This window comes from Hyla sarda, chromosome 7 (genome assembly GCF_029499605.1).
Source record: "Hyla sarda isolate aHylSar1 chromosome 7, aHylSar1.hap1, whole genome shotgun sequence".
NCBI lineage: Eukaryota > Metazoa > Chordata > Amphibia > Anura > Hylidae > Hyla > Hyla sarda.
This window is the reverse complement of record NC_079195.1, coordinates 21,978,052-21,998,139: the sequence shown is the minus strand read 5'-3', so window position 1 is coordinate 21,998,139 and position 20,088 is coordinate 21,978,052.

Here is a 20,088-nt window from a genome sequence, read left to right as displayed (position 1 = left end):
TCACAGGTTTTTTGAATAGTGGGCCATAAAAGTGAAAAATTTTATTTTTTTGCACTATATTGATAGTGTTACCCCAAATGTTTCATTTTCACATTGGGTAATAGGGCAAAAGGCCCCCAAAATTTGAAGAACAATTTTGTCTGAGAAAAAAAATACCCCATATGTGGATGTAAATTGCTCCGTGGACGCACTACAATGCTCAGAATAGAAGGAGTGAAAATTTTGTTGAAATTGAAGTCGGGGTTCATGTGCATTTATAAAGCCCCCAACAGAAAAAAAACACATGTGACACCATTTTAGAAACTACACCCCTCAATGAACATAACAAGGGGTACAGTGGGAAATAACACCTCACAGGTTTTTTGAAAAGTGGGCCATAAATTGAAAAATTAGACTTTTTTACAGTAAAATGTTGGGGTTACACAATTTTTAACATTTTCACAAGGGGTAATTTGAGGTCATAGAGGTCACTTTGTATTTGTGGCCTTTGGCATATCAGTAGCTGACGGTTACATACATTCCAAGGAAAATACAAAAATGAAACACCCACATGTGACACCATTACAGAAAGTACCCACCCTGGGGAATGGGTATAGGGGTAAAGAGGACATTTTGAACGCACGGGTGTTTCCTAAATTTATTTTCCAGGAATGGATGAAGGGTAACTTTTGAAAATTGCAATTTTCAACCTATGCTCTGCTTCATTTTTCTGGAAACAACTAACATGTGACTCCGAATTGTCGCCAGGAAATACGACAGAGCTCAGCGAGAACTCTTCGCATTTGAGGCGGATGTTTGTTACGGACCTAACAGTTACATACATTCAGAGGAAAATACAAGAAAGGAACACCCAACATGTGAGCCTATTACAAACAGTACACCCCCTAGGGAAGGTGTATAGGGTGAAGTGGAGATTTGGAACAGACGGGTGTTCCCTTCATTTATTTTCCAGGAATGGATGAAGTGTACTATGGGGGGGGGGGAGAAAATTGCAATTTTAGTACTGATATGCCAATTATTTTCCCAGAATGATGACCCAGAGTACAGCCAAAAGTAAAAATGATGCCCGCCCCAAACCCTATACTCTGAATCATCATTCTGGGAAGGGGATGTGTGGGGCCGTCCCTATTCTGTTACCTCAAATGCGCAACCCGCTCAGGTGGAGAGAGAGAGCGTTGCGCATTTGAGGCAACTGCAAACCTCCAATGCTGTTGACTCTCTGTCCCATGACCCATTTTTAAGGGGGAAGAAATAATAAAGATATTGGGGGTATTGGGAAAAAGGTGTTCTTTTTTTTGGGGGGGTGGAAGGTTTGGTATAAAATTTGGAAGACAATGTACTGTGGACTGGTACACTGGAGTCGAATTTTGGGGAATGAAAATTAGGGCAAAGGATGGAAAATTTAGTACTCCATGGAAGTGTGATACTCCCTGAAGCAGCCTATGCAGAGGCCCAGATGATCGGGGCAAGTGTTGCATTGAGTGGTGGTGTCCTTCTGAATCCGCCTCTTGCGACACACTCTGCATTTCTTCTGAGATCGTCCCTTCTTTCCAGTGTGGGGGATCACACCTGGAAAGTGTTGGCCGGGGACGATCCGGGGACCTGAAGTTCCAGAGGTGCTCTGACCCGCTCTTTGGCGATCACCAAAGATAAGGGCCTTTAGAACTTCCTCTTGGAACTGCAGGTATGTCCATGTGTTGCCAGCGTACTTGTACAGTACAAAAGCATTGTACATGGCAACCTGTACCATGTAGACCGCAACTTTTTTGTACCATACCTTTGTTTTTCACATGGCATTATATGGCTTGAGGACTTGGTCAGAAAGATCAACTCTCCCCATATACCGATTGTAGTCTAGAATACAATCGGGCTTGAGGACCGGTCCCACGGTACCTCGCACAGGGACAGGGGTGCTGCCATTCCCATGAATTGTGGTGAGCATAAGGACATCCCTCTTGTCCTTATACAGGACCAACAACAGGTTCTCATGGGAAAAGGCACGGGACTCACCCCGGGGGATAGGAGTCTGCAGGGGATAGGAAGGAAGGCCTCATTGATTCTTCCGGACTGTCCCACAAGCGACCGTGGATCTGGCGGCGAGGAATGTGAAGAGAGGGATACTAGTATAAAAGTTATCCTCGTAAAGGTGGTAACCTTTATCTAGCAATGGGTGCAAAAGGCCCAAAACGATTTTCCCGCTAACACCCAGAGTGGGGGAACAATCTAGGGGTTCAATGCGGGAATCTCGTCCCTCATACACCATAAACTTGCAAGTGTACTCGGAGGTACTCTCGCAAAGTTTATACATCTTCATGCCATACCGCGCTCGCTTGGTAGGGATGTATTGCCGGAAGCTGAGTCTCCCCTTAAAGCTGATAAGAGACTCATCAATAGCGACCTCCCTTCCAGGGACATAGGCCTCCCAAAATCTGGCCCCGAAGTGATTGATGACCGGCCTGATTTTATACAGGCGGTCATACGCGGGATCAGTTCGGGGGGGGACATGCCGCATTATCAGCATAATGCAAACATCTCCGAATGGCCTCGAACCGGGGACGTGTCATGGCCATATTGTAGAGGGGTGTCTGGTAAAGGATGTCCCCACTCCAATATTGCCTGACACTGTTTTTTTTTAACTAGACCCATATGCAGCGGAAGGCCCCAAAAGGTCCTCATTTCGGCTGCATCGACTGGAGTCCAGCCGCCGGGTCTAGCTAAAAGTGAGCCCGGGTTAGCGGCGACGAACTGTTGGGCGTACAGATTCGTCTGTGTAACCATTAGATTAAAAAAGTCGTCACTGAAAAAATGACCGAAAAAGTCCTTTTCAGTGAACTCGGCAATGTTAATCTTGATTCCTGAGTCGCCAACAAACTAAAAACAAAAAAGGGACTTCTAGTGCAAAAAAGCCCTGCACCAAAAAAAGCGTTTATCCAATCAGTGGTGTGTGCTCTGATTAGCGCTTGTGGCGTCAGGGGGCTCAGAAGTCAGTGGGGGGTCTGGCCACTCAGCCCAGAACAGTGGCTGGTGGCTTGTACACAGACCCCGACACAAAAAACCCGAAAAATAAAATAAAAAAAACGCTTAACCCTGAAAAAATGCACCCGCCTGAACCCCCCCCCCCCAAAAAACGCTGATCAGTGATAAATCACTGACAGTGGTGGGACAGGCTGCACACACAGGTACGGTCCGTCCACACAGTACACGCCTGCTACTGGTGGCACGGACCGCCTATGGGTGCAAAAAAAAAATATGCGTTAACCAAAAAAAGTGCCTGTACCAAAAAAACAACAACGCTGATCAGTGATAAATCACTGACAACGGTGAGGCACGTCGCACACACAGGTACAGTCCCGCCACACAGTACACGCCTGCTACTGGTGGCACGGACTGCCTATGGGTACAAAAAGCGCTTGAAAATGCAAAAAAAAGCGCTGGCACCACAAAAAAAAAAACGCTGATCAGTACTACGGGACTGATCAGCGGCGGACCGTGGCGGACCGTTCTTTTATAACTAAGAGGGTCCGCACACACGCTTAGGAAAAAAAATAAAAAAATCTGCCCCCCAAAAAAAAGGCTGGCGGCAGACCGCAGCGAGCCAGCAGGGCCAGGGTCACGCAGCAAAAGGTGCTACGGACCCACGGACATCCACTGAGGTACGCTGAAATTTTTTTTTTTTTTTACTTTTTTTTTTTAACCCTAGCCTGTCCCTACCTAAATCTAAAGCTATCCCTGGGGATTTCTGTGCCAAGGGGCCACAGAAAGGGGGCAAGGGGCACTTTTTTCACACTGAGGGGATGATGGCAGCACGGGGCTCCGTCCTGCTCGCCAGATCTCTGTGGAATGGCGGGCAGAACGGAGCAACGTGCTCCTAGCCCCCACCATCCCCTCCCATTACTATGTGATTGGTTTGGCCACTTTGGCCACCCAATCACAACTGTACTGAGGGGGGTGGCCACAATACCAGCCCCCAGTACAGCATGGATGTGATTGGTGGTGTATACTACACCACCAGTCACCATCTATATCCGGGTCACAGGGTCACACGTGACCCTGATGACCCGGAACTGCTGCAGAACGCCGGTAAGTAGTTACCGGCGTACTGCAGCGATCGCCGGTATATGTCCGGACCTCCTCCGGCACACTGCCGGGATGTCTGCTGATTGACATCAGCAGACATCCGTCTCCGATCCCGCCCGGCGAGCGGCGGGGAACGGAATCGCAGCACATTGCTCGTCTGAATTGATGAGCGATGTGCTGCGATCGCCAACATGGGGGGTCCTGATGACCCCCCTGGGCGATATGCCGAGATGCCTGCTGAACGATTTCAGCAGGCATCCGGGTCCGGTTCCCAACCGGCTAGCGGTGGGGACCGGATTTCCCACAGGCGTATGGATACGCCCTGCGTCCTTAAGGACTCGGAATGCAGGGCGTATCCATACGCCCTGCGTCCTGAAGAGGTTAAGTTAAATAGTCAGGGTAAAAGTTACCTTTTATATAAGCTATATTGGAGCTATAAGGACACTGGGGTATACTGTTTCCCAGTCTCCTGAAGCCTCAGCAGTCCTCTATTGCTCGTCCTCACTGCACTTCTCACTGCAATAGCACTGCCACCCCCTTCCTCTGCACTGATGTGTTCCGCCTCCCTCACTCTTCTCTCAGCCTGCAATAAATCTCCCCTCCCTGTCCCCTCTCCCTCCCTATGCACTTATTATTATCTTCACCTGCCTGCCAGATAGTTGAAGTGGAAAATATTTGTTTTCAGTACTTATCAGGTGCTGTATGCTCCACAGGAAGTTGTGTAGTTATTTCCAGTCTGACCACAGTGCTCTCTGCTGACACCTCTGTCCATGTCAGGAACTGTACAGTGTAGGAGCAAATCTCCATTTCAAACCTCTCCTGCTCTGGACAGTTCCTGACAACAGAGGTGTCAGCAGAGAGCACTGTGGTCAGACAGAAAGGAAATTCAAAAAGAAAAGAACTTCCTGTGGAGTATAAAGCAGCTGATTTTTCAAATAGAAGTCATTTACAAATTTGTTTAATTTTCTAGCATCAGTTGATTTAAAAAAAAAAAAATTCCACCTTAGTACTGCTTTAAAGGGGTACTCCGCTGTAAACATCTTACCCCGTATCCAAAGGATAGGGGATAAGATGTTAGATCGCGGGGGTTCCGTCACTGGGGACCCCAATGATCTCTAGGCTGGCAGCGGCGGTATCCGGAACACAAAAGCTTGCAGCTTCCGCATTCGTGAAGTCACACCACGCCCCCTTCATTCATGTCTATGAGAGGGGGCGTGACCTAACTAACATATTTCCCCTATTCTTTGGATAGGGTATAAGATGTTTACAGCTGAGTACCCCTTTAAATAATACTTTACCATGATGTTGGCCATCAGCAGAATGTTTAAAACCCCTGGGCAATCTCCACAGCCCAAGATCAGTTTAATAGACTTGCATGGGATTCCTGTTTTACTCTTTGGCTTCAGAGACTGTCAGAATAGGGACATCCCTAAACTCTCTAAATTGTACTGTATTTTTATTTTACATATAAGAAACGTATTCCAAGTTTACATCTCCAGCTGTTCGGAAGTTATGCTGGAACCTACATATTCACAAACATACACATACTTTGAGATATATAACTACTATAATACTGCTCCTATATACAAGAATATAACTACTATAATACTGCTCCTATATACAAGAATATAACTGCTATAATACTGATCCTATATACAAGAATATAACTACTATAATACTGCTCCTATATACAAGAATATAACTACTATAATACTGCTTTTATGTACAAGAATATAACTACTGTAATACTACTCCTATATACAAGAATATAACTACTATAATACTGCTCCTATATACAAGAATATAACTACTATAATACTGCTCCTATATACAAGAATATAACTACTATAATACTGCTCCTATATACAAGAATATAACTACTATAATACTGTCTCCTATATACAAGAATATAACTACTATAATACTGCTCCTATATACAAGAATATAACTACTATAATACTGCCCCTATATACAAGAATATAACTACTATAATACTGCCTCCTATATACAAGAATACAACTACTATAATACTGCTCCTATATACAAGAATATAACTACTATAATACTGCCTCCTATATACAAAATATAACTACTATAATACTGCTCCTGTATACAAGAATATAACTACTATAATACTGCTCCTATATACAAGAATATAAATACTATAATACTGCCTCCTATATACAAGAATACAACTACTATAATACTGCTCCTATATACCAGAAAATAACTACTATAATACTGCTCCTATATACAAGAATATAACTACTATAATACTGCTCCCATATACAAGAATATAACTACTATAATAATGCTCCTATATACAAGAATATAACTACTATAATACTGCTCCTATATACAAGAATATAACTACTATAATACTGCTCCTATATACAAGAATATAACTACTATAATACTGCTCCTATATACAAGAATATAACTACTATAATAATGCTCCCATATACAAGAATATAACTACTATAATAATGCTCCTATATACAAGAATATAACTACTATAATACTGCTCCTATATACAAGAATATATCTACTATAATACTGCCCTTATATACAAGAATATAACTATTATAATACTGCTCCTATATACAAGAATATAACTACTATAATACTGCTCCTATGTACAAGAATATAACTACTATAATACTGCCCCTACATACAAGAATATAACTACTGTAATACTGTCTCCTATATACAAGAATATAACTACTATAATACTGCTCCTATATACAAGAATATAACTACTATAATACTGCCCCTATATACAAGAATATAACTATTATAATAATGCTCCTATATACAAGAATATAACTACTATAATACTGCTCCTATATACAAGAATATATCTACTATAATACTGTCTCCTATATACAAGAATATAACTACTATAATACTGTTGCTAGTACAAAAACTACTATAAGTCTGCCTCTTTGCTTGAGAAAAGGATTGTAAATGTGTTGCTGCTTTTTAATGACTATTGTATTAATCAACTAAAACAATGTATTCCTAATTGCCAAATTAACACAAAATGTTATTTGAAGAAACAAATATAATACCTGTAATATAAATACCATGTCTTATATGTTTCCTTTATTAACCCCAAGAACATATGAAAGTATCTATCTATCTCTCTATCTATCTATAATCCTTCTGTATATATATATATATATATATATATATATATATATATATATCGTATTTTTCACCGTATAAGATGCACTTTTTCTTCCAAAAACTGGGGGGGAAAAGTTGGTGCGTCTTATACGGCGATTACCTGCGGCCATCAATGGCCGGGACCCGCAGCTAATACAGGACATCACCGATCGCGATGATGCCCTGTATTAACCCTTCAGACGTGGTGATCAAAGCTGACCGCCGCGTCTGAAGGGATAACCCGGCTGCTCAGTCTGGCTGTTCGGGACTGCCACGGTGAAATCGCGGTGTCCCGAACAGCTTACAGGACACCGGGAGGGACCTTACCTGCCTTCTCGGTGTCTTCTCCGTGCCGGGATCCCCTCCTTCGACGTCATCACGTCATTGCGCACGCCGTCATCCAATAGGAGCGGCGTGCGTAGCGGCATGATGACGGCGACGGAAAGCGTGGATCCTGGGAAGAAGAAGTCCGGAGCGTCGGGGACACCACGGGGACGCGGCAACAGCGATGGAGCGACATCCAGGGCAGCGGTGACGGGTCCGGAGCGGCGGGGACACGTGAGTTGTACCTCCTATCCAGTGGTCTTCAACCTGCGGACCTCCAGATGTTGCAAAACTACAACTCCCAGCATGCCCGGACAGCCAACATCTGGAGGTCCGCAGGTTGAAGACCACTATTGGGTTCAAAATCTTAATTTTTTAGATTTTGCACCTATAAATTGGGTGCGTCTTATACGCCGGTGCGTCCTATAGGGCGAAAAATATGGTATATACTAAATATAGTTCTTCTGTATATATAATAAATATAATTATACCGTGTATAATAAAATATATATATATATATATATATATATATATATATATATATATATATATATACTCCTTCTGTATGTATATACATATATATAAATAAAAATTTCCTCATTTGACGCACTTGGTAAGAAACCCCCCGTACACGTTCATAAGAGAAAAGCCATCTGTAAAATCCGCAGAGCCCTGTACAATGAAGTGGAACAAAGTTGAAATAGATGATAGATGTCTTGTGGAACAGATAGTTTGTTTCTGCTGGTAAAGATCCAACACAAAAAAAAAAACAAGACATTAATTTCGGTGACTTATCGAGGTGGAAAGCTATCAGCGTCCTCAATTTGCTATAACAGCAGAAAAGAAAAAAGACGGAAAAAAAAACAACAACAACGTTTTTTATTACATTTATGGAAATGTGGAGTGGTGAGTAAATCTCTGTTCACGGTTGTTGTGTACCGTACGCAATATCATCCGGAAGCCAAAATGCTTCACAGCCGCTTTTATTTCTCCCTCATTCCGGGGCGTTTGTTGCCTTCGATTTGAAGTTGCGATTGCAGCCGTTGGCTGCAATCGCAATTTCAAATCGAAGGCAACAAACGCCCCGGAATGGGGGAGAAATAAAAGCGGCTGTGATGCATTTTTCATCAGGGAAGAAGAAGAATAAAGAGTTGGGTGAACAGACGCTGTAAGTGAACGCCATCTTTACCGCAAGTAAGGAAGTCTACGTAGTGTGAGAGATGTCACAGCCCTCGGGGTAACGCTGCTCAGAGGGTTGGCAAGATGCTCGTAAGACTGGGATGAATAATGAATGGAGACGGGACAAGGGAACAAAGGGCTGGGAATAGTATCACATCCATCTATAGATTGGTATTTAACCCCATTCCTATATATATATATATATATATATATATATATATATATAATATATATATATATATATATATATATATATATATATATATATATATATACATACATACAGGGCCGGCTCTGCCTAAAGGCAAAATAGGCAAATGCTTAGAGCGCCCTCTTGATGGGGGCTCTGCTCTGTCCGCTGCATAAAAGTTAGCCAGCATCCGAAGCACCTGTCCCTTCGAAGCAAAACTCCCAGTTTTATATTATAGTAGTTATATTCTTGTATATAGGGGCAGTATTATAGTAGTTATATTCTTATATATAGGAGGCAGTATTATAGTAGTTATATTCTTGTATATAGGAGCAGTATTATAGTAGTTATATTCTTGTATATAGGAGCAGTATTATAGTAGTTATATTCTTGTATATAGGAGCAGTATTATAGTAGTTATATTCTTGTATATAGGAGCAGTATTATAGTAGTTATATTCTTGTATATAGGAGCAGTATTATAGTAGTTATATTCTTGTATATAGGAGCAGTATTATATTAGTTATATTCTTGTATATAGGAGCAGTAGTATAGTAGATATATTCTTGTACATAGGAGCAGTAGTATAGTTGATATATTCTTGTGTATATGAGCTGTATTATAGTAGTTATATTCTTGTATATAGGAGCAGTATTATAGTAGTTATATTCTTGTATATAGGATCAGTATTATAGTAGTTATATTCTTGTATATAGGAGCAGTATTATAGTAGTTATATTCTTGTATATAGGAGACAGTATTATAGTAGTCATATTCTTGTATATAGGAGCAGTATTATAGTAGTTATATTCTTGTATAATGGAGCAGTATTATAGTAGTTATATTCTTGTATATAGGAGCAGTATTATAGTAGTTATATTCTTGTATATAGGAGCAGTATTATAGTAGTTATATTCTTGTATAGAGGAGCAGTATTATAGTAGTTATATTCTTGTATATAGGAGCAGTATTACAGTAGTTATATTTTGTACATAGGAACAGTATTATAGTAGTTACATTCTTGTATATAGGAGGCAGTATTATAGTAGTTATATTCTTGTATATAGGAGCAGTATTACAGTAGTTATATTCTTGTATATAGGAGCAGTATTATAGTAGTTATATTCTTGTATATAGGAGCAGTATTATAGTAGTTATATTCTTGTATATAGGAGCAGTATTATAGTAGTTATATTCTTGTATATAGGAAGGAGCAGTGTTATAGTTGTTATAGTCTTGTACTTAGGAGCAGTATTCTAGCAGTTATATTCTTGTATATGGGAGCAGTATTATAGTGGTTATATTCTTGTGCATAGGAGCAGTATTATAGTAGTTCTATTCTTGTATATAGGAGGCAGTATTATAGTAGTTATATTCTTGTATATAGGAGCAGTATTATAGTGGTTATATTCTTGTACATAGGAGCAGTATTATAGTAGTTCTATTCTTGTATATAGGAGGCAGTATTATAGTAGTTATATTCTTGTATATAGGAGCAGTATTATAGCAGTTATATTCTTGTATATAGGAAGGAGCAGCATTATAGTAGTTATAGTCTTGTACTTAGGAGCAGTATTATAGCAGTTATATTCTTGTATATAAGAGGCAGTATTATAGTAGTTATATTCTTGTATATGGGAGCAGTATTATAGTAGTTATATTCTTGAATATAGGAGCAGTAATATAGTAGATATATTCTTGTATATAGGAGCAGTATTATAGTAGTCATATTCTTGTATATAGGAGCAGTATTATAGTAGTTATATTCTTGTATATAGGAGGAAGTGTTATAGTAGTTATATTCTTGTATATAGGAGGTAGTGTTATAGTAGTTATATTCTTGTATATAGGAGCAGTATTATAGTAGTTATATTCTTTTATAGAGGAGCAGTATTATAGTAGTTATATTCTTGTATATAGGAGCAGTATTTTAGTAGTTATATTCTTGTATATAGGAGCAGTATTATAGTAGTTATATTCTTGTATATAGGAGGCAGTGTCATAGTAGTAATATTCTTGTATATGGGAACAGTATTATGGCAGCAGAATTCTCGCATATAGCGCTAGTATTTTAGAATACATTAACATGCAGGCCCATTTATTCTTAGTTACTACGACAAGAGTATCACATATTAATTCAGCTTATATTAAGTATCCAAATTTTTCTGAAATTTAGATACTTGACAACTATTCGGTATTTTCGCGTTCTGTTGTCAGGGAAATATTAGTTTGAAAAGTTAATTTTAGAAGTCATGAGAAAACACTTGATGCCTTATTTAGCTGAATTACAATATTGTTAGGTTTTGTTTCATCTGATTCTCAAGTTCAGTCATTGTTATTACTATTTTTGTATCCGTTCTTTTTACTGTATTGAGAAATAAAGGTGCAGAGAACGGGATCAATGCTGTGCTGAGTCGTGCAGGCCACAAGATATAAGGGAATCAATATCCTTACAATATGGCTTAGAAAATGACTAGGGATGAGTGAATCGAATCTGACGAATCCAAATTTGTTACGAATTTCAGGAAGAATTCGATTCATAACGAATGCGAAGATCGCTGCAATTCGATCGTGCAAATCGCTTCATTAAAATCCATTTAGTGCGGTCCAGGCTCCAGGAGCCAGGCATCTAAAATGGCGGATCCACATGTGAGGACAGGGGGCAAGGAATTCTGGGAAGGCAGGAAAAAGAGTTGGGGGGATGACCCTGAATCACATGCAGCATGCAGCCTATCAGCAGCCAGTCACCCCTGTATGTCCCAGCCCTATATAATTGGCAGCCATCTTGCTGCTAGTCACATCAGCGTTCTATTGCAGAGAGTGAGAGGGACAGAGAGCAGTGTGTTGCAGAGAAAAGCTTTTTTACAGCAGTGATTCACCTCAAGCCCAAATCCAGCCTAGAAGCACTGATAGGGAAGGGAGTTAGATTGAGAGAGAGAGAGTGCAATTTTGGGTGTAGTACACAGCAACTGTGTGCTGCAGCACTGGTGTGTACAACAACTGAAAAGCTTATAGTAGCCAGCCAGTTGTTAGGATTCGGCAGGCTGGAGGCAGATCCTCTGTGTCAGAGAGGGATTGGAGTGGACCGTACCGGTGGACCGTTTCTAAGTTGCTACTGGTATTCACCAGAGCCCGCCGCAAAGCGGGATGGTCTTGCTGCGGCGGTAGCAACCAGGTCGTATCCACCGGTAACGGCTCATCCTCTCTGACTGCTGAGACTGGCGTGGTACAGAAGGACAAGGCAAGAGCAAGGTTGGACGTAGCAGAAGGTCAGGGCAGGCAGCAAGGGTCGTAGTCAGGGGCAACAGCAGAAGGTCTGGAACACAGGCTTGGGACATACACAAAACGCTTTCACTAGGCACAAGGCAACAATATCCGGCAATGCAGGGAAGGGGAAGTGAGGTTATAAAGGCGTGGAGCAGGTGGGAGTTAATTACACAGATTGGGCCAGGCACCAATTAGTGGTGCACTGGCCCTTTAAATCTTAGAGAGCTGGCGCGCACGCGTCCTAGAGAGCGGAGCCATGCGCGCCAGGATGTGACAGCCAGGGATCGGGACAAGTGAGCAGATTAGGATGCGATCCGCGAGCGGGCGCGTCCCGCTATGCGAATCGCATCCCCGCCGGCAGTGTCAGGGCAGTGCTCCCGGTCAGCGGGTATGACCGGGGCGCTGCAGAGAGGAGAACACCGCGAGCGCTCCGGGGAGAAGCAGGGACCCGGAGCGCTCGGCGTAACATCAGTTAGGGTGAGCAGAGCACTAAAAGCATATTGTTCTCTATTAAGTGTAACATGTGCTTACATCTAAGTGGTGTACCATATTGCTCCTGTTAAAGTCTTAAGGTCCTAGATACTGTGAAAGGCAAGGCAAAAGTACACACCTGCCGGCGTTGTAGACAAATACTGTTTTAAGCGTACTGGAGATCATTATCCTCCCCTCATAAGTGCATGCCACATACGTACATCTAAGTGTTGTAACATTTTGTTCCTGTTAAAGTATTAAAGGCTTAGATATTGTGAAAGGCCAGCCAAAAGTACTTAGGCAGAGGAGAAAGTAGCATCCGGCTCCCAAACTGGATAAAATACTGGCTTTATTGGAAAATATTAAAAACCAAACTGGAACATGTGGATAAGAACAAACGAAACGCAACCAACGCGTTTCGACCTGTTAACAAGTCTTAATCATGGTAAACCATGGTTACCATGATTAAGACTTGTTAACAGGTCGAAACGCGTTGGTTGCGTTTCGTTTGTTCTTATCCACATGTTCCAGTTTGGTTTTTAATATTTTCCAATAAAGCCAGTATTTTATCCAGTTTGGGAGCCGGATGCTACTTTCTCCTCTGCCTAATTGCTGCACCTGGGAACACGGCCCTTGCCTCACTCCGAGTCTTCCAACTGGAGAGGTGTGTTACCACATACATGATCTGGGTCTGAGAATTATAACGGTGAGCTGAATTTTTCTGTATTTCCCTGTGATATCTACAGCCAAAAGTACACACCAGCTGGTGTTGTAGACAAATACTGTTTTAAGCATAGTGAAGCATATGGTACTCAATTCATATACACACTAAGTATGTCATACCCTCCTTCTGTCACTCCAGATGCTCCTACCCCTCCTACTTTGAGTCAGTCATTCCGCCAGCAGTCCATCGTTGAAGCCATGTCCAAAAGACAACAGTATGCGCCCACTCATCCAATGGCACAGAAGCTGAATGTGCTCCTGTCCAAGTTGCTAGTGCTGCAGTCCCTCCCTTTTCAAGTGGTGGACTGCTTTCAGAGAACTGATGGCTTGTGCTGAGCCGAGGTTTAGAGCTATTTCTTTGCGAAGAAGGCAGTACCAGCCTGCACAATTAAGTGGAACAGAAGGTGGGCCAGTCCTTGAGCCTGTCGGTGTGTAACAAAGTGCACGGCAGCGCCGACGTGTGGAGCTGTAACTACGGCCAGGGACAATACATGTACTTTACGGCCCACTGGGACAAGTGTATGGAAAAGTCTCAGTGCCCCTCCAGCATACCATGTGTGCAGGGCACGGCGGTGTCACGCTGTTCTTCACATGGTTTGCCTTGGTGAACGGAGTCACACAGGGGAGGAACTGCTATAAGTCATTCATCAACAAATCGAATCATGGCTTACTCCGCGAAAACTGGAAATGGGAACCATGGTGACCGACAATGGGAAGAACATCTTGTTTGCGCTGTGACAGGGAAGGCTGAGTCATGCGCCCTGCATGGCACACGTGTTCAGTCTGGTTGTCAAGCGGTTCCTAAAGTGTTCCCCCCCATCTGCAAGACATCATAACAATGGGAAGGAAATTGTGCATGCACTTCAGCCACTCGTACACCGCAAAGCACACCTTCCTTTAGCTGCAGCGTCAGAACGGTATCCCCCAACATAGTCTGATTTGCAATGTTTACACATGTTGGAATTCCACCCTCATATATTGGATGGACTATACAAACAGAGAAAAGCCATTTCTTGATGATCCAAGCAGATAGGGGTCTCCCCTGTGTAACTAAAATGTCAACTAGTGGCAGCTCATACATGACACCTGCCGTTTACTCAGGCCCTTTGAGGAAGCCACATTAATAGTCAGTCGCCATTATTACGGGATGATCAACGTCATTCCACTGCTTTATCTACCACAACACATGTTGGAAACGATGGCTGGTCAGGGCACTGGAGACGTGGTGTCTACATCTCACAGCCACATGAGCCCTGTGGGGACTGAACTGGAGGAGGAGGGGCACAGTGGAGCACAGCTTAGGTTTTGCGGGATGTAATGTATGTACACAGTGACCCCACCAGCAGAATAGTGAGTACAGCTCTGGAGTATAATACAGGATATAACTCAGGATCAGTACAGGAGAAGTAATGTAATGTATGTACACAGTGACCTCACCAGCAGAATAGTGAGTACAGCTCTGGAGTATAATACAGGATATAACTCAGGATCAGTACAGGAGAAGTAATGTAATGTATGTACACAGTGACCTCACCAGCAGAATAGTGAGCACAGCTCTAGAGTATAATACAGGATATAACTCAGGATCAGTACAGAATAAGTAATGTATATAAACACAGTGACCCCACCAGCAGAATAGTGAGTGCAGCTCTGGAGTATAATACAGGATATAACTCAGGATCAGTACAGGATAAGTAATGTAATGTATGTACACAGTGACCTCACCAGCAGAATAGTGAGTACAGCTCTGGAGTGCTGACCAATTAGTTGCGGGTGTGGTCGTGCTTCAGCTGTGCTGTGTGTTTGCTGTGTCTCCTGAGCTCCAGGGAATTACCATCTATTCCACCTGGGGCCTGCTTCCTCCTCCCCAGGGAGGGAGTGGGTTTCCAGGCATGAGTGAGGGAGGCGAGGCCCAGGCTTCTGCTCCTCGGAATAGGCTGCAGGGGAGCAGTAGAAGCCAGCAAGCGGCCGGAACATCGGAGGATTTGGGGGTGAGGCGTTCTACCAGGAGTCGCAGCAATGCTGCTCCAACTCCCCCCACAGAGGCGAAAAATTCCAAGGTGGGATCCTCCTTGGGAAAGCTGGGTGCTGCCAGTGGAAAGCTGGGTTCGTCCGGAAGAAGGCAGAGTACTCACGGAGGTGAAGCCGACCTCAGTGAGGAAGGCTGCGGAGTGCTGAGGACCCGGGAGTCTATTTCCACCTATACCTCCCGGGTAAAAAGTCACCTCCGTGAGTATGAAGACGCCTGTAAGGCCATCAGGAGGCTCCGAGAGGAACTGCGCTGTGACCGTGCCAGGGCTAAGGTAACTCCAAAAAAGAAAAAGACGGAGATCCAGGGGCAGATAAAGAGACTTATGGCTGAAATACAAGTTTTGGAGGAGAGGAGAGCAGAATTACTGGCGAAGAGTGGGCCATTTAAAGAAAAAATTGGAAAATGAGGAGCGCTTCAGGGTGACAGAAGAAGAAAAAAATAAAAGGTTGATGGGGCTGCAACCTGAGAGCCAGGTGGATGATGTGGAGGAGATGGAGGAAGAACAACAGCCAGATCCACCTGGTGGCCTGCGGCAACAGCAGCAGGCCCCGTACAGTGGGCCCCCTGCACAGCAGCCAGCATTATCACCTGCCGACTCAGGAGAGGACAGTGACAGCAGCTACCAGGGAGGGGCGCTAATGGCCCAGATCCGCATGCTGGAATCCCCAGTGTGTCCTCAGAACCTGGTGTTTGGAGATGAGCTCCCAAATGAGGCACCTGGGGGTAAGAAGAAAAAGACCAAGCCAAAGCAGCAAGAAGTGGTGAGTTACATCTACACCCCCCTCCCTGTATACCCTGAGTCGGCCGCAGGGTCAGCTCATTGTGCAAGCCCCGTTACCCAGCCCAGCCCGTGTTCTGTGGTGGACTCGGTGCAAAGGTGCGGGGAGAGTACAGATACTAAAAGGGCGCAGAGCTCCATGCCTGTTTGCAGTAGCAGGGATGGAGCAGAGAAGGCATCGGCCGCAAGGCCGTACAGTGAGGGCGGCTCAGCGGTGGGCATAGAGGCAGACTCCGGTGCTGTAGTTCGCTCCCCTGTGGGAGAGGGGGGTGACTCAGTGCCGGAGGTAGTAAAGGGAATAACGGACACTCCCAAAAGTGAAGAAAAACGTTTGTTTTGCATTGGTGCCGCTGATCCCATTGATCAGCGGCGCCATGAAAAGACTGGAGATGATGCTGATGAGGCGGAGGGCACTAATAAGAACAGGGCTGGGGCCTCCTCTAGACCGGGCAAGCATGCTGCCCGGTCCCTTAAAGGGCCAGCGGAGGTTGTCCCAGCCCTAGTGCCCCGTGATGCTGAGGCCGGATTATCTTTGTTTCTTTTTTGTTATGTTTCTGGTCCAGCCAGTGTGAATGAGAAGGTAAATGGGGGTACGGGGTGTATGACTGGGGAGCGGATGGAGGTTAATGTTATTGGAGAAGGTGATTTTGCTGTTGCTGTAATTGGGGGTGGTGATGGGACTACAGATGATGTTATTGGAAACAATGTTGTTGGGGGAAGTGCTAATGTTGTTATTGAGGGTGGTGGGGATGTTGTCATTAGAAGTGGTGTAGGTGTAGGGTCTGGTCCGGTTGCCCCCCCAGTGGTGACAGACCATAGGAGTTATGCCAATGTCACTGCTGGGGGAAGTAGAATACTTTCCTCGTCTCCTGACTCTAGGGACGGTTTATTGCAGCGACGTCTCCTGGAAGCTCTGAAAAAGGGGGAAAGGTCGATTAATGTAGAGGGTAGAGCAGTTGATCTGTCCTTCTGGATAGAGAGACACGGTCTCTCTGCCTTCCGAGAGGAAAGAGGGGGCGATACTGTGTGGTCCCTCCCAACAGCCGGGGCAGGTAGTAACCGTAGGAATGTGGTCCGTCTTCGGTGGCAGGGCGAAGATATGTGTCCTTCAAGGACCAAAGTGGTTGAGCTCTTGCTAAAGATGGGCTTCAAGGCAGTTGATATCTTTGCCTTGATACATCCCTACGGTGCTCCTGAATTCGATATCAGTTTTGTTCGGCCAGAGGGGCTTGAGCTTTTCTGGTCGAATTATGAATTGGTAAAGAATGAGCCCGGCTGGCGAGACTTTGCCGTACAGGCATTGTCTCGTCAAAACGAAATCAAGAGAGTGACCGTTTTGACCCGTAACGAATCACTCTCTTGTGTTGACATTATCATCTGGTTAGGACGGTATGGCGAGGTAATGGGGGTCCCGCAGAAGAACAGGGACGAGTTTGGCATCTGGTCAGGAGCCTGGACGTTTTTGGTAAAACTTAAGCGTTCAGGAAATACAGTTACCCATATTCCATCCTCTGCCTTTCTCGGCAGGGATCGTATCCAGATTTTCTACCGGGGTCAGCCGAAGCTCTGTCACAGATGTGGTGACCCCACACACTTCAGTGCAAACTGTACGGTGCAGAAATGTGCCTTGTGTGGGGGTGTAGGCCATCTTGCCGCATCTTGTGCAGAGATTAGGTGTCATCTGTGTGGTGACTTAGGTCACCCATTCAGTCGTTGCCCTCGTTCTTTCGCTAATGCGGTCTTGTCCCCAGCGGGTGAAGATCACGAGCCGGAATCTGCTGGGGAGGGGACTAGCAGGGGTGGAGGAACTGAGGGGTCAGTGAGGAACAGCAAGAGAAAGACACCAGCCCAACTAAGACGTCTTGATAAACGCCAAAGGGATAGGGTGATGGGGAAAGCCCGGGTTACTGGGACGACCTCTCATTCTGTCCCAGAGGCCAACCTTGCTGCTGAGACCCCGAGGGATGGCGAGCTGAATGAGGAGGTCAGGAGGATCCAGAATGAGGAAGGTGCCATCTCCTCAGATAGCGTGGAGGAGGATGATATGGGATGGCAGAAGGAGACACGAAAGCGGGGTACAAGTAAAAAAAAAAAGGGAGATTTGAGATCTTCTCCCACCCTGGTCCAGGTGCCAAAGGAAGGCAAAACTGACTCCCCTCTGGTTGGCCTTTCCAATCGATTCCGACCCCTCAGGGACATCTCCTCCTCTTCTTCGGAAGGGGAGGATGAGGGGGAGGTGGCAGAGGGGCTTTCAGGGGGCGCCGAGTCCTCTTCCCCTGGGGAGGTTATGTCCTCGGGGGAAGGGACTGGCCTAGAATCCGGAGACGAGGAAAGTAAAACGACGTCTGGTGAGATGGACACTTCTATTTCTCTAAAGAGGGTGAAGAGTTCTTCTGATGTGGAGGGTGAGAAGGGGAGTGGGAAAAAGAAAGCTGTCTAACTATATCACCCTTGATGGCGGCACCCTCTCCGTTGACTCTGGCATCCATTAATGTTGCCAGCATTAAGTCAGATACAGCTCGATTTGCGGCCTATGATTTTTTTGCCCATATTAATGCTGATATTTTATTTTTGCAGGAGACCAGGCTAACAGACATGTCATCTATCTACAAGGCTAAAAGAGAGTGGAGGAATGGGCCCTCCTACTGGTCTCTTGGGGCCGAGCCGTATAGCGGAGTGGCGGTCCTTTTTACCGCAGCGGTAGAATGCCGATGGGTTATCGAGTTAGAAATGGGGAGGTGCCTGATCTTAGATGTCCTCATGAGGGGACAAGAACTTCGCCTTATTAACATCTACGGCCCACAGTCTAAGTGGGACCGGAAGTGCCTCTTTATGAGGATCAAGCCCTATCTTTTTACAAGTCGGCAGGTGGTCTTTGGAGGGGACTTTAATGCTGTCACGAGGCCCCAAGACAGGGGAGGTGCCAGAGACAAGCTGACTTATGATAGCGTCGCCCTTAATAGCATAGCGAGTGAGGCTCGCCTGGTGGATGTCCACATCCGGCACACCCCAGGCCACGCGGGATTCACCTATCATAGGGGTAGTTGTAGGTCTAGGATAGACAGGTTTTATTTAAAGGAGGAAGCCGTCTCTTCAGCAGTGTCTGTTGTTGAGGTGGAGTTCTCCGATCACTGTTTAATTTTGTTTTCTCTGAATGTCACAGAGACCCCCCGGATGGGCAGAGGCTATTGGAAGCTGAATTCGTCTCTCTTGGAAGAAGCGGAGATAAGACAGTCCTTTGAGGATTTTCTTCAGAGCCAGGTACCATTGCTGGGCCTTTGTAGCAGTAAGTCAGAGTGGTGGGAGATCTTCAAGGAAAGGGTTGCGAGATTCTTCCGCCAGCTCTCGGGCCTCAGAAGCCTAAATAGGTACCGCTTGTACCAGGGCCTGAGGAAGAAACTTGAGAACCTTGTCTCGACTGGAGGTAGCCAAGAGGATATCTCCAGAGTGAAGTCCTTGCTGATGAAGTGCCAGTACGATAGGCACGCATCTTTGGTTTTTGAGAGGGATTACGGGAAGTACCGCTCGCCCGACCCTTACAGAAACTGCAAGATGTCAGTGAGTAGTAAAATAGTCTCAGGACTGATTGATAGTACGGGATCCTTGAAAAGGTCCAGATCAGGGATCCTGGAGGTCGTCAGATCCTTCTACTCGCACCTCTTGGGAAGGAAGGATCTAGATCGAGATAAGGTATCAGCTTTCTTGGCTGAAACCGTCCCTGAACCAGGAGTAGACCCCTCTCTTGACGTTTTGACAGAGATGATCCGGGAAGAGGAAATCAGGATGGCTATTGATGGGCTTGCCCTCAAGAAGTCACCCGGTCCGGATGGCTTAACATCTGAGTTCTATAAGACCTTTAAGGACACTTTGGTTCCCCTCT